At 45.6% G+C, this 15,512-nt stretch overlaps 2 pseudogenes; one reads left to right on the plus strand and one right to left on the minus strand.

The window, feature by feature from the left end:
* Window positions 1-10,853, minus strand: part of LOC150037546 (uncharacterized) — a 36,418-nt pseudogene extending 25,565 nt beyond the window's left edge.
* A 783-nt stretch (window positions 10,854-11,636) lies between these two features.
* Window positions 11,637-14,911, plus strand: LOC120073699 (serine/threonine-protein kinase SRK2A-like; annotated as a pseudogene).
* The last annotated feature ends 601 nt before the right edge of the window (window positions 14,912-15,512 follow it).

A 15,512-nucleotide genomic window follows, 5' to 3' on the forward strand; every position in this document is an offset into this window, starting at 1 on the left:
TTGTCGGTCTTGACCACGAACTTGGCCCCCAAGAGATACTGTCTCCAGGCCCTCAAGCAGTGAACTACTGCTAACATCTCTTTCTCGGAGGCGGCATACCTCCGTTCGGCATCATTTAGTTTCCTACTCTCATACGCGATGGGGTGTCCGTCTTGGAGGAGGACACCACCCAACGCGAAGTCAGAAGCATCAGTCTCTACTTCAAATGGCTTGGTCACGTCGGCAATTCCGAGGACTGGCCCCTCAATCATCACTTTCTTCAAGCCCTCAAAGGCGGCTTGACATTCAGGAGTCCAGCTCCATTGGCTATCCTTCTTCAACAGTTCGGTTAATGGCCCTGTTCTTCTCAAGAATCCTTCTACGAACCGCCTATAGTAGTTGGCTAGTACGAGGAAGGATCGTAGTTTGGTCACGGATGATGGTACCCTTCAGTCTCTAATCGCGGCGACCTTGCCCTCTTCCATACCAATCCGACCACACTCAATCACGTGGCCGAGGAAATTTATGCGTTCTTGGGCAAAGAAGCACTTCTCTCTCTTTACATACAACTGATTTCTTCTCAGCTTTTCAAAGACTAGTTGGAGGTGATGTCGATGGTCCTCCAGCGAGGCACTATAGACCACAATGTCATCAAGATACACTACGACGAATTTGTAGAGGTATTCGTGAAACACTTGGTTCATTAAGGTACAGAACGTTGCTGGAGCATTGGTGAGGCCAAAGGGCATCACGAGGAATTCGAAGGCTCCATATCTCGTGACACAGGTCGTCTTAGGTTCGTCTCCTTCAGCAATTCGAACCTGATAATATCCAGACCGTAGGTCCAGCTTCGAGAAATACTTAGCACCGTGAAGCTGATCAAACAAGTCAGTAATGATAGAAAGGGCATATTTGTTGCGGACTGTGAGCTTATTCAAGGCCCGATAGTCGATGCACAACCGGAGGCTCCCATCCTTCTTCTTCTGGAACAGTACTGGGGCTCCGTAAGGGGCCTTCGACGGTCTGATAAATCCTGCATCTAACAACTCGTCTAACTGTTTCCGAAGCTCAGCCAATTCTGGTGGGGCCATCCGATATGCATTCTTGGTAGGCGGCTTTGCCTATGGTAACAACTCAATCTCATGGTCAATCCCCCTTCGTGGGGGTAAGGACTTGGGCAAGCTTTTCGTCATGACGTCCCGATACTCTTCCAAGACAAATAGAACGTCTTGGGGGATCTCCTCTTCAGTGGACTAAACTGATTCTATCGGGATGGCCATGAACGTGGGTTCGTCGTGGGCCAGGCCTCTCTTCAATTGGAGGGCTGATATCATTCTCACCCCATTTGGCTGCTTGATACTGGCTTGGACTACGGTCGGTGTAGATCCGGTAATGACTAAGTATTTTGCGAGGGGCATTGGTATGACTTTATGTTCAAGTAGGAATTCCATCCCCAGTACCACGTCGAAATCATCCATCTTGACAATCACGAAGTCAACGAAGCCCTTCCAGTCTCCTAACTTCACCGAAGTTCTCTTCGCTATCCCCGTAATCGGTAGGGCTGCGGAATTCACAGCTTTCATCTTCCCTGCATCTCTTTCCCAAATCAAGTTCAAGCGGTGAGCTTCCGTTTCAGCCATGAAGTTATGGATAGCCCCAGAGTCAACCATATTGTTTTTGGCCGATCTTTGGTTGACCCAAGCGTCCACATACATGAGACCTTTCTCTAGTGGCTCCGTCGCCTTTCCCATATTCTTCTGAAGTGCAGATAAGAATTTCAATGCCCCCATCCTGGGATTCTCAATTTCTGCAGCTAGCTCAATTACCGTCTCCTCCAATTCAGCCTTGTCTTCGGAGGTAACGGCTAACGTGGCTTGCAAAGCATTGAACGCGGTTCGATTTGGACATTCACCCGCCCTGTATGGCCCTCTACATATGAAACAAGACAGGGAGCGATTGTAACTGTTATGCTGTTGTGGCGGCCCCCGCCGGTTGTTTCCTGATCTCTGTTGGGATGATTTATGGTTTTCGTAAGAAGTTTTGTGAGTGTGAATAAAGAAAGAAAGATTGTAGTAGACTAGAAAGCAATAAGCAACAACAACAGCTTTATAGAGTACTACTCCGGGTATGAGGAAGTGATGGTTAGTCTTATCCCCATATAGTGCATTCTGAACAAAAAGCCAACTGGCGCCCTTGCATATGCAAAAGGGCGAGTGGTCACTTACAATGAAAATGTAAAGAAAGCGAGCTAACTAAGCTAATACAATACAAGATATGAAAGTATGCTAGAAAGGGGTTGGATTGGGCATGCGGCCATGGGCAACAGGCCCTGGACAAGCATGACCGTTACACATGGCATGCTGGCGTGTCGCGGGGCAGGGCCTAGGGACCCAATTTTTGTGCGCGGAGCTTCCGTCACGAAAAAGCGCAAAAACGGACCCAGGGGTTAAGAACGATGAAAAAAAGCCGTGTGAAAGACGGTTTTGGGAATGGAGCCCGTTTGGTGCCCGAAACGGCCCCCGGGGCCCCGGAGCCAACTTTTTGCTCCCGAACCTTCCGACACGGAATTGCGCGAAAACGGACCCAGGGGTTAAAAACGATGAAAAAGAGGCATGTGCCAGACGGTTTTGCGAACGGAGCTCGTTTGGTGCCCCAAACGAGCCCCGGGACCCCACGGGCTGCGTCGGGGGTCCGTTTGTCGTGCGCGAACATTCCGTCACGAAAAAGTGCGAAAACGGACCCAAGGGTTAAGAATGATGATAAAAAGTTGTGTGCCAGACGGTTTTGCGAACGGAGCTCGTTTGGTGCCCGAAACGGCCCCCGGGGCCGTGGGGCCCACATTTCGCTCCCGAACCTCCCGGCACGAAAATGTGCAAAAACGAACCCAGGCGTTAAAAACGATGAGAAAAAGGCGTGTGCCAGACGGTTTTGCGAACGGAGCTCGTTTGGTGCCCCAAACGGCCCCTGGGTTGTCGCGGTGGCTTGCTGGGGTGTCGCATGGCTTGGCTGGGGTGTTGCATGGCTTGGCTGGGGGTGTCGCATGGTGTAACGGTCATGCTTGTCCAGGGCCTGTTGCCCATGGCCGCATGCCCAATCCAACCCCCTTCTAGCATATTTTCATATCCTGTATTGTATTAGTTTAGTTAGCTTGCTTTCTTTACATTTTCATTGTAAGTGACCACTCGCCCTTTTGCATATGCAAGGGCGCCAGTTGGCTTTTTGTTCAGAATGCACTATATGGGGATAAGACTAACCATCATTTCCTCATACCCGGAGTAGTACTCTATAAAGCCGTTGTTGTTGCTTATTGCTTTCTAGTCTACTACAATCTTTCTTTCTTTATTCACACTCACAAATCTTCTTACGAAAACCTTTTCTCTAAACCCGTTTTCTAAAACCGTTTTCCCTAAAACGGGGGTGGAGGTTGCAAGAGGCACTCGGTGTGCCATCGGCAGTCCGTATTCGAGTTGGCTGGCTTGTTCGTGAGCGGGAACAAGTGCCGCACAATCGCTAAGAGAAGCTTCCGAAAGAGCGATTGTGACAGTTGGTATCAGAGCCAAGTTGGCTTATAGAAGGAAGATCAGTGATCATGTCGGCGACGAAGAACCTGAACAAGTCCCATGTGGACAGATTGGTAGAGATGGAAGAGCAAATGCTCTACCTGAGAGAGGTCCCAGATAATGTTCGTTTCCTTGAGACTCGGCTACAAGAAGTTGCCGAGAAAGCCGATGGAATTGATGCGGTGGTAGGCCGCCTAGACGGATTACCCGTCAGAGAATTGATGATGAGGGTAGAGACCCTCGAGACCAAAACAGTACGGTCTGGCAACTTTGAACGAGGCGATAGCTCCTCGGGTTCTGTTGCCCACATAGAGGAGCGTGTCGAAGAGCTGGACAGCTCCCAAAAAGCAATACTTCAGATGGTAACCGACTTATCTGAAGACTTTCGATCGGCCCTGGATGTCGTCAGAGCCGAGATAGCGGATGTGAGTGCTAGGGTGAATCTCACCATCCGAGCGGTAGGGAACCAAGCCCCACCTGGGGGCGCAATGGCAGTAAGCCGAATAAAAATCCCAGAACCGAAACCCTTCTGTGGGGTGCGAGAAGCGAAAGCCCTGGAAAATTTTATCTTCGACCTTGAGCAATACTTCAAGGCGACGAACACAGTGACTGAAGAGTCGAAAGTCACAATAGCAACGATGCATCTAATTGAAGATGCAAAACTGTGGTGGAGATCACGATTTACAGACATACAGAAAGGACGCTGTACTATTGATACTTGGGATAGATTGAAACAAGAACTTCGTTCGCAGTTCTTCCCTGAAAATGTCGAGATCTTGGCTCGACGAAAACTCCGACAGCTAAAGCAAACAGGTAACATCAGGGACTACGTAAAACAGTTTACAGGACTCATGTTGGACATACGAGATATGTCCGAAAAAGACAAGGTCTTTTGCTTTGTGGAGGGGCTGAAACCGTGGGCGAAAGCAAAACTATATGAACAGAGAGTACAGAATCTCCCCTCTGCCTATGCGGCGACTGAACGACTATACGACCTTAGCACTGACTCACAAGATGTGAGGAAGCAATCAACTTCCTCAAATGGGGAAAACAGAAACAGCCGTTCTAGCCCTCCCAGTCCTGGGGGAGGAGACAAGAACACAGGGGGGGACCGTAAATCATCCCAACCGAGATCAGGAAACAACTGGCGGGGGCCGCCACAACAGCATAACAATTACAATCGCCCCCTGTCTTGTTTCATATGTAGAGAGCCACACAGGGCGCGCGAATGTCCAAATCAAACTGCGTTCAATGCTTTTCAAGCCACATTAGCCTCTACCTCCGAAGACGAGCCTGAACTAGATGAGACGGTAACCGAGCCAGCGGCAGAAATTGAGAATCCCAGGATGGGGCATTGAAATTCCTATCTGCACTCCAGAAGAATATGGGAAAGGCGACGGAGCCACTAGAGAAAGGTCTCATGTATGTGGACGCTTGGGTCAACCAAAGATCGGCCAAAACCACTATGGTTGACTCTGGGGCTACCCATAACTTCAAGGCGGAAACGGAAGCTCACCGCCTGAACTTGAATTGGGAAAGAGATGCAGGGAAGATGAAAGCTGTGAATTCCGCAGCCCTACCGATTACGGGGATAGCGAAGAGAACTCCGGTAAAGTTAGAAGACTGGAAGGGCCTCGTTGACTTCGTGATTGTCAAGATGGATGGTTTCGATGTGGTACTGGGGATGGAATTCCTACTTGAACATAAAGTAATACCAGTGCCCCTCGCCAAATGCTTAGTCATTACCGGATCTACACCGACCGTAGTCCAAGCCAGTATCAAGCAGCCAAATGGGGTGAGAATGATCTCAGCCCTCCAATTGAAGAGGGGCCTGGCCCACGACGAACCCACGTTCATGGCCATCCCGATAGAATCGGTTGAGTCCACTAAAGAGGAGATCTCCCAAGATGTTCTATTTGTCTTGGAAGAGTATCGAGACGTCATGCTGAAAAGCTCGCCCAAGTCCTTACCCCCACGAAGGGGGATTGACCATGAGATTGAGTTGTTGCCAGAGGCAAAGCCGCCTGCCAAGAATGCATATCAGATGGCCCTGCCAGAATTGGCTAAGCGTCGGAAAAAGTCAGACGAGTTGTTAGATATGGCTCAGCTCAGCTTCAATAGCCAGACAGCCACTCAGGCGACCGGAAAAATGCCCTTCGAAGTGTGCGGCAGACAGCCACTCAGGCCACACTTGGTGGACCACTCTTATGCAGGCAAAAGTCCTCAGGCACATAACTTCACTAAAGAGTGGAGCAAAACCTCTGAGATAGCTCGCGCCTACCTAGAAAGAGCATCGAGGAGGATGAAGAAATGGGCTGGTAAGAAGCGGAGGGCCCTTGAGTTTCAAGCTGGGGACAAGGTCCTGATCAAGCTACGACCGGAACAGTTTCGTTTCCGAGGCCAGAGAGACCAACGGCTAGTAAGAAAATATGAAGGTCCAATGGAGGTAATTGAGAAGGTCGGTTACCCTCATGGATGAAGATTCATCCTGTCATCCGCGTGAGTCTCCTGAAGCCCTATCATCCGGAACCCGAGGAGGAACAGCGGAACATGCTAAGGCGCCCATCGGTCACGATGAAGAGTTCTGCTGAGAAAGAAGTTGCACAAATCCTGGGTAAACGTACGCACCGTAGTGGAAGACCCAGACGAGAACTAACAGAGTTCTTAGTGAAATGGAAGGATCTCCCCGATGAAGAGATCAGTTGGGAGCGGGCCGAAGACTTGAAGAATGCAGCTCCGGCCATCGCAGGTGTTGAACAAGGTCGGTTGACGGGGACGTCAACCAATTAAGTGGGGGAGAATGTAACGGTCATGCTTGTCCAGGGCCTGTTGCCCATGGCCGCATGCCCCATCTAACCCCCTTCTAGCTTACTTTCATATCCTGTATTGTATTAGTTTAGTTAGCTTGCTTTCTTTACATTTTCATTGTAAGTGACCACTCGCCCTTTTGCATATGCAAGGGCGCCAGTTGGCTTTTTGTTCAGAATGCACTATATGGGGATAAGACTAACCATCACTTCCTTATACCCGGAGTAGTACTCTATAAAGCCGTTGTTGTTGCTTATTGCTTTCTAGTCTACTACAATCTTTATTTCTTTATTCACACTCACAAATCTTCTTACGAAAACCTTTTCTCTAAACCTGTTTTCTAAAACTGTTTTCCCTAAAACGGGGGTGGAGGTTGCAAGAGGCACTCGGTGTGCCATCGGCAGTCCGTATTCGAGTTGGCTAGCTTGTTCGTGAGAGGGAACAAGTGCCGCACAATCGCTAAGAGAAGCTTCCGAAAGAGCGATTGTGACACATGGCATGCTGGGGTGTCGCGGGGCAGGGCCTAGGGACCCAATTTTTGTGCGCGGAGCTTCCGTCACGAAAAAGCGCGAAAACGGACTCAGGGGTTAAGAACGATGAAAAAAAGCCGTGTGCCAGACGGTTTTGGGAACGGAGCCCGTTTGGTGCCCGAAACGGCCCCAGGGGCCCCGGGGCCAACGTTTTGCTCCCGAACCTTCCGGCACGGAATTGCGCAAAAACGGACCCAGGGGTTCAGAACGATGAAAAAGAGGCGTGTGCCAGACGGTTTTGTGAACGGAGCTCGTTTAGTGTCCCAAACGGGCCCCGGGACCCCACGGGCTGCGTCGGGGGTCCGTTTGTCGTGCGCGAACATTCCGTCACGAAAAAGTGCGAAAACGGACACAAGGGTTAAGAATGATGATAAAAAGTTGTGTGCCAGACGATTTTGCGAATGGAGCTCGTTTGGTGCCCGAAACGGCCCCCGGGGCCGTGGGGCCCACTTTTCGCTCCCGAACCTCCTAGCACGGAAATACGCGAAAACGGACCCAGGCATTAAAAACGATGAGAAAAAGGCGTGTGCCAGACGGTTTTGCGAACGGAGCTCGTTTGGTGCCCCAAACGGCCCCCGGGGTGTCGCGGTGGCTTGCTGGGGTGTCGCATGGCTTGGCTGGGGTGTTGCATGGCTTGGCTAGGGGTGTCGCATGGCATGGCCTGGGGGTGTCGCATGGTGTCACAATCGCTTTTTCGGAAGCTTCTCTTAGCGATTGTGCGGCACTTGTTCCCGCTCACGAACAAGCCAGCCAACTCGAATACGGACTGCCGATGGCACACCGAGTGCCTCTTGCAACCTCCACCCTCGTTTTAGGGAAAATGGTTTTAGAAAACGGGTTTAGAGAAAAGGTTTTCGTAAGAAGATTTGAGAGTGTGTATAAAGAAAGAAAGATTGTAGTAGACTAGAAAGCAATAAGCAACAACAACGGCTTTATAGAGTACTACTCCGGGTATGAGGAAGTGATGGTTAGTCTTATCCCCATATAGTGCATTCTGAACAAAAAGCCAACTGGCGCCCTTGCATATGCAAAAGGGCGAGTGGTCACTTACAATGAAAATGTAAAGAAAGCAAGCTAACTAAACTAATACAATACAGGATATGAAAGTAAGCTAGAAGGGGGTTGGATGGGCATGCGGCCATGGGCAACAGGCCCTGGACAAGCATGACCGTTACATTCTCCCCCACTTAATTGGTTGACGTCCCCGTCAACCGACCTTGTTCAAAACCTGCGATGGCCGGAGCTGCATTCTTCGAGTCTTCGGCCCGCTCCCAACTGATCTCTTCGTCGGGGAGATCCTTCCATTTCACTAAGAACTCTGTCCGTTCTCGTCTGGGTCTTCCACTACGGTGCGTACGTTTACCCAGGATTTGTGCAACTTCTTTCTCAGCAGAACTCTTCATCGTGACCGATGGGCGCCTTAGCATGTTCCGCTGTTCCTCCTCGGGTTCGGGATGATAGGGCTTCAGGAGACTCACACAGATGACAGGATGAATCTTCATCCATGAGGGTAACTGAACCCTATATGAGGTTCTCCCGACCTTCTCAATTACCTCCACTGGACCTTCATATTTCCTTACTAGCCGTTGGTCTCTCTGGCCTCGGAAACGAAACTGTTCCGGTCGTAACTTGATCAGTACCTTGTCCCCAGCTTGAAACTCAAGGGCCCTCTGCTTCTTACTAGCCCATTTCTTCACCCTCCTTGATGTTCTTTCTAGGTAGGCGCGAGCTATCTCAGAGGTTTTGCTCCACTCCTTAGTGAAGTTATGTGCCTGAGGACTTTTGCCTGCATAAGGGTGGTCCACCAAGTGTGGCCTGAGTGGCTGTCTGCCGCACACTTCGAAGGGCGTCTTTCCGATCGCGGAACTCTGCTGGCTATTGAAGCTGAGCTGAGCCATACCTAACAACTCGTCTGACTGTTTCCGACGCTCAGCCAATTCTGGCGGGGCCATCTGATATGCACTCCTGGCAGGCCGCTTTTCCCCTGGCAACAACTCAACTTCATGGTCAATCCCCCTTCGTGGGGGTAAGGACTTGAGAAAGCTTTTCGGCATGACGTCCCGATACTCTTCCAAGATAAATAGATCGTCTTGGGGGATCTCCTCTTCAGTGGACTCAACCGATTCTATCGGGATGGTCATGAACGTGGGTTCGTCGTGGGCCAGGCCCCTCTTCAATTGGAAAGCTGAGATCATTCTCACCCCATTTGGCCGCTTGATACTGGCTTGGACTACGGTCGGTGTAGATCCGGTAATGACTAAGCATTTGGTGAGGGGCACTGTATGACTTTATGTTCAAGTAGAAATTCCATCCCCAGTACCACATCGAAATCATCCATCTTGACAATTACGAAGTCAATGAAGCCCTTCCAGTATCCTAACTTCACTGGAGATCTCTTCGCTATCCCCGTAATTGGTAGGGCTGCGGAATTCACAGCTTTCATCTTCCCTGCATCTCTTTCCCAATTCAAGTTCAGGCGGCGAGCTTCCCTTTCAGCCATGAAGTTATGGGTAGCCCCAGAGTCAACCATAGTGGTTTTGGCCGATCTTTGGTTGACCCAAGCGTCCACATACATGAGACCTTTCTCTAGTGGCTCCGTCGCCCTTCCCATATTCTTCTGAAGTGCAGATAGGAATTTCAATGCCCCCATCCTGGGATTCTCAATTTCTGCCGCTGGCTCGGTTACCGTCTCCTCTAGTTCAGCCTCATCTCCGGAGGTAGAGGCTAATGTGGCTTGAAAAGCATTGAACGCAGTTTGATTTGGACATTCACGTGCCCTGTGTGGCCCTCTACATATGAAACAAGACAGGGGGCGATTGTAATTGTTATGCTGTTGTGGCGGCCCCCGCCAGTTGTTTCCTGATCTCGGTTGGGACGATTTACGGTCCCCCCCTGTGTTCTTGTCTCCTCCCCCAGGCTTGGGAGGGCTGGAACGGCTGTTTCTGTTTTCCTCATTTGAGGAAGTTGATTGCTTCCTCACATCTTGTGAGTCAGTGCTAAGGTCGTATAGTCGTTCAGCTGCCGCATAGGCAGAGGGGAGATTCTGTACTCTCTGTTCATATAGTTTTGCTTTCGCCCACGGTTTCAGCCCCTCCACAAAGCAAAAGACTTTGTCTTTTTCGGACATATCTCGTATGTCCAACATGAGTCCTACAAACTGTTTTACGTAGTCCCTGATGTTACCTGTTTTCTTTAGCTCTCGGAGTTTTCGTCGTGCCAAGATCTCGACATTTTCAGGGAAGAACTGCGAACGAAGTTCTTGTTTCAATCTATCCCAAGTATCAATAGTGCAGCGTCCTTCCTGTATGTCTGTAAATCGTGATCTCCACCACAGTTTTGCATCTTCAATTAGATGCATCGTTGCTATTGTGACTTTCGACTCTTCAGTCATTGTGTTCGTCGCCTTGAAGTATTGCTCAAGGTCGAAGATAAAATTTTCCAGGGCTTTCGCTTCTCGCACCCCACAGAAGGGTTTCGGTTCTGGGATTTTTATTCGGCTTACTGCCATTGCGCCCCCAGGTGGGGCTTGGTTTCCTACCGCTCGGATGGTGAGATTCACCCTAGCACTCACATCCGCTATCTCGGCTCTGACGACATCCAGGGCCGATCGAAAGTCTTCAGATAAGTCGGTTACCATCTGAAGTATTGCTTTTTGGGAGCTGTCCAGCTCTTCGACACGCTCCTCTATGTGGGCAACAGAACCCGAGGAGCTATCGCCTCGTTCAAAGTTGTCGGACCGTATTGTTTTGGTCTCGAGGGTCTCTACCCTCATCATCAATTCTCTGACAGGTAATCCGTCTAGGCGGCCTACCACCGCATCAATTTCATCGGCTTTCTCGGCAACTTCTTGTAGCCGAGTCTCAAGGAAACGAACATTATCTGGGACCTCTCTCAGGTAGAGCATTTGTTCTTCCATCTCTACCAATCTGTCCACATGGGACTTGTTCAGGTTCTTCGTCGCCGACATGATCACTGATCTTCCTCTATAAGCCAACTTGGCTCTGATACCAACTGTCACAATCGCTCTTTCGGAAGCTTCTCTTAGCGATTGTGCGGCACTTGTTCCCGCTCACGAACAAGCCAGCCAACTCGAATACGGACTGCCGATGGCACACCGAGTGCCTCTTGCAACCTCCACCCCCGTTTTAGGGAAAATGGTTTTAGAAAACGGGTTTAGAGAAAAGGTTTTCGTAAGAAGATTTGAGAGTGTGTATAAAGAAAGAAAGATTATAGTAGACTAGAAAACAATAAGCAACAACAACAGCTTTATAGAGTACTACTCCGGGTATGAGGAAGTGATGGTTAGTCTTATCCCCATATAGTGCATTCTGAACAAAAAGCCAACTGGCGCTCTTGCATATGAAAAAGGGCGAGTGGTCACTTACAATGAAAATGTAAAGAAAGCAAGCTAACTAAACTAATACAATACAGGATATGAAAGTAAGCTAGAAGGGGGTTGGATGGGGCATGCGGCCATGGGCAACAGGCCCTGGACAAGCATGACCGTTACACATGGCATGCTCGGGTGTCGCGGGGCAGGGCCCAGGGACCCAATTTTTTTTCGCGGAGCTTCCGTCACGAAAAAGCGCAAAAACGGACCCAGGGGTTAAGAACGATGAAAAAATGCCGTGTGCCAGACGGTTTTGGGAACGGAGCTCGTTTGGTGCCCGAAACGGCCCCCGGGGCCCTGGGGCCAACGTTTTGCTCCCGAACCTTCCGGCACGGAATTGCGCGAAAACGGACCCAGGGGTTAAGAACGATGAAAAAGAGGCGTATGTCAGAAGGTTTTGCGAACGGAGCTCGTTTGGTGCCCCAAACGGGCCCCGGGACCCCACGGGCTGCGTCGGGGGTCCGCTTGTCGTGCGCGAACATTCCGTCACGAAAAAGTGCGAAAACGGACCCAAGGGTTAAGAATGATGATAAAAAGTTAAAGTTCATAGAACGTGGTCCTCAGGTTAAGTTATGTTTCTCCATTCCATTATTATCATTATATTTTCTTTTCTGGTTTTGGGTTTGAAATGATGGTTAAATTGGGGGATTTTGATATGTTTTATAGCATTGACAGATCGATGAGTATGTGACTAGAGAGATTATAAACCATCGATCACTTCGACATCCAAATGTAATTGGTTTCAAAGAGGCAAGTTTCTTTACTCTTTATCTTTTAATTAGTTGCATACTGTTGGGATTACTTGTTCCTCAAAAATTTGATTGATGGAACTGTGTGTTAGTATTAAATGCATCAAGTTTTAGATTAAGAAAGAAAGGAAATGAAAAAGATGGATATGAAGTAGAAAGTTGAAGTTGGGTTTTAGGATTTGCAGGTTGTTTTAACCCCAATGTATTTGGGTATGTTGATGGAATATGCTGCTGGTGGAGAGCTTTTCGATAGAATTTCCAATCATGGACGTTTAACCGAAGATGAGGTCTATTATCTCATTCTCTCTCTCTTTCTCATATACTATGAATTGCTAGCTTTATTTGATGTTTTGGTAATATAAGGATAAAGGGATAACTTCACTCCTCAACAAGGTAAGAAAAGGGGACAATTGCAAATATAGAAATTAGACCCAAAATGTTAGCGGATATAACATAATATAAAAAAAATTGTAAATATGGTCAAATTTATATAGTCCATATTATTAGTAGAGTCTATCAGTGATAGACCGTATCACTGGTAAGAGTCTATCAACGATAGAAGACTATTGCTAATAGACTTGGGAGTCTATCAACGATAGAAGTCTATCACTGATAGACTTGTCTATATTTACAATTTTTTAAAATGATGTTATACATTTGGTTATTATTTTTTAAAAATGCTATCAATTGCAATTATCTTAAGGAAAACATTTTTTTAAGAAAGAAATCATTTGTATAGAAGTTCTTCAGTTCTGGGAGTTTTCTTCTTTTTTTTTTTTTTACTTAAAATGTTTATGACATATATATATATATATATATATATTTATAAAATTTAACTTTGAATTGATTTTTTATTTTGTTTAATTAGTAAATGTTTGCTATGAAACGAATTAATTATAGAAATAGTATCTAACGCCATGTATTTGTTATATTGTATTGGTTTTTCGTTTTTAAGAAACAAAGAACAAAAGAAATAATTGGTAAACATTTATGATTCTGGTTTCTAGAAAAATAGAAAACATTAAAATAAAAAACTAAAATAATTACTAAACAGTTTCTTAAATAGAACTCAAAATCTTTATCATCAAACTAGCTTTGAGTGCTTGGGCATTGTTAAAAACTAGTGGTGGGGCTCGACACCCCAAAAGATCAAGAACTGCCAGCTTTGTGAGATTGTAAGATTGTTTAACTCTTTGATATCTTATCTTTTATAGGCAAGATATTTCTTCCAGCAGCTGATTTCTGGAGTCAATTATTGTCATTCAATGGTAAAATGAAAAACATAGTAAGCCTCACGTTGTTTGTTATTTAAAAATCTAATACCATATTTTGTTTGATACAATGCTATGTAGGAAATATGTCATAGAGATTTGAAGCTAGACAATATCCTTTTAGATGGAAGCGAAGACCAACGCTTGAAGATCTGTGATTTTGGCTTCTCCAAGGTCTTTGAATATAATGAGAGTTTATTTGCTCATTTCAAGATAATATGTTCTTACTTATATGTTGTTGTATAGTCATCCCTATTGCATTCAAACCCAAAATCAGCTGTTGGTTCTCCAACCTATGCAGCACCAGAGGTTCTAGAAAAAAAAAAGGACCGTATGATGGAAAGGTGTTATGTACAATCAAACACCTATTATAATATAGCAAAATCTACTATTAATTCCTTAATTGTGAGCTTGTTTCAACCCAAGTTATAACCATATATACATTGTCTTCTGTTCCATCATGTATTTTAGTTGGCAGATATATGGTCATGTGGAGTTACTCTCTATATTATGTTGGTCGCTGCATATCCTTTTGAAGACCCCAACAAACCTAAAAACTTGGATACTTTTGAGGTCCATTTACTTCCTCTATTGTATATAGTAATTTCAATAAATAAAGTGATCACCTTTCTCACTATGTCTTTGTTGTTTTGTAGCGAATAATGAATGTACATTACCAAATACCATACGATCTTCATTTATCTCAAGATTGTCACGACCTACTCTCTCGCATCTGTCTCAAATCCGTCAGGGGTATATTTCGTGACAAATTACTAATACGTTTTTCTCATTTTTTTTCTTATTTGGACTTATATGCAAAATTATCTTCTTCACTTTGTTAGGTTGGTTTGATATTTTGAACTGAAATTTCTAGAATGGTTAGAATGGTAATGTAGGGACTTTGACCAGTCAAGGAAATTTAATGCCAAAATACAAAGTTATCTCCGTGCCATATAGAGATTCCACTCTTGGTATATTCCACATAGTTTAAAAAAAAAACAGCTAAGGTATGAGAAAACTTAAGATTTTAAAATGTAGTGAAGTCATCTCCTTTCTTTTCATCCTTCGTTAAGATGCTGGGTTGTACCGCTTGTTTGTTTTGTAATTCTTACCCTCTCAACATAATGTGATAGAGAATTTCGATAAAAGAGATCAAGAGTCACCCGTGGTTCTTAAAGAACTTACCAAGCGAACTAACAGAATCAGCCCAAGCCATCTATTATCAAAAGCATACCCCAAGATTCTATCTCCAAAGTGTAGAAGAAATTATGAAGATCGTGATGGAGGCAAGGATTCCGCAGCCATCATCTGACGAGGAGGACGAGAACGAGGAGGACGAGGACGAGGACGAAGAGGACGAGTGGTTAGGATGGGGAATTGAAGATGATGTGATGGAAGAAAAGGAGGAGGGCGAGGAGGACGAGGAATTGGAAGAAGAAGAAGAGGAAGGAGAAGAATTGGAGGAAGATGAAGAAGAAGAATTTGATAAGAGGATGAAAGAAGTTCATGTCAGTTAATGGTTTTTGGATGGATAATGTTATCAACAGGCTTTAGGTTCTAAATGTGTTCATATATTGTTAGTTAATGGTTTTTGCAGGTCTAAGCTATAATTGATCTATCTTTTGTCACCTTGTTATTTTGTTACTAAATAATTCAATGTACTTGGACTTATTTTTGTGTTTCCTTAGATGTGTTACTATTTTTGTAACGGTTTATGAAAGAAAAAGGCATTATGGTTGACGATGTTTTGAATTTATTTTTCTGTATTTATGATTGGTTGCATGGATAATGTCATCCTTTTAAGTGCAAGTATGCACTGTCATCGAATAGTATAAAATGTAGTATGAGTATCGAATTCAAGTGAATATTTCAAACTTTCCAAATCGGTTTGAAATTCATTGTTCTCTTTAATAGAATCCACCTCCATAAATGCAATACCACCATTATGCTCTTATTCTTCCAATTGTATCATACCAAAAAACAAAAAAAAATCATTAAGCTTAGACTTCGTTTGGGAACCATTTTATTTTTTTACTTTTGTTTTTTAAAATTAAGTCTATATCATCTACCTTTCTTACCATGATTTGCATATTTTTTTAGTAAACAGTAGAATTCTTGGCTAAATTCCAAAAAAAAAAACTTCTTTTTGAAAACTACTTTTTTTTTAGTTCTCAAAATTTGACTTGGTTTTTTAAACCATTAATTAAAAGTATATAACAAAAGAA

Source organism: Benincasa hispida, chromosome 3 (assembly GCF_027475165.1).
Source record: "Benincasa hispida cultivar pf3 chromosome 3, pf3_genome.v1.1, whole genome shotgun sequence".
Lineage (NCBI taxonomy): Eukaryota > Viridiplantae > Streptophyta > Magnoliopsida > Cucurbitales > Cucurbitaceae > Benincasa > Benincasa hispida.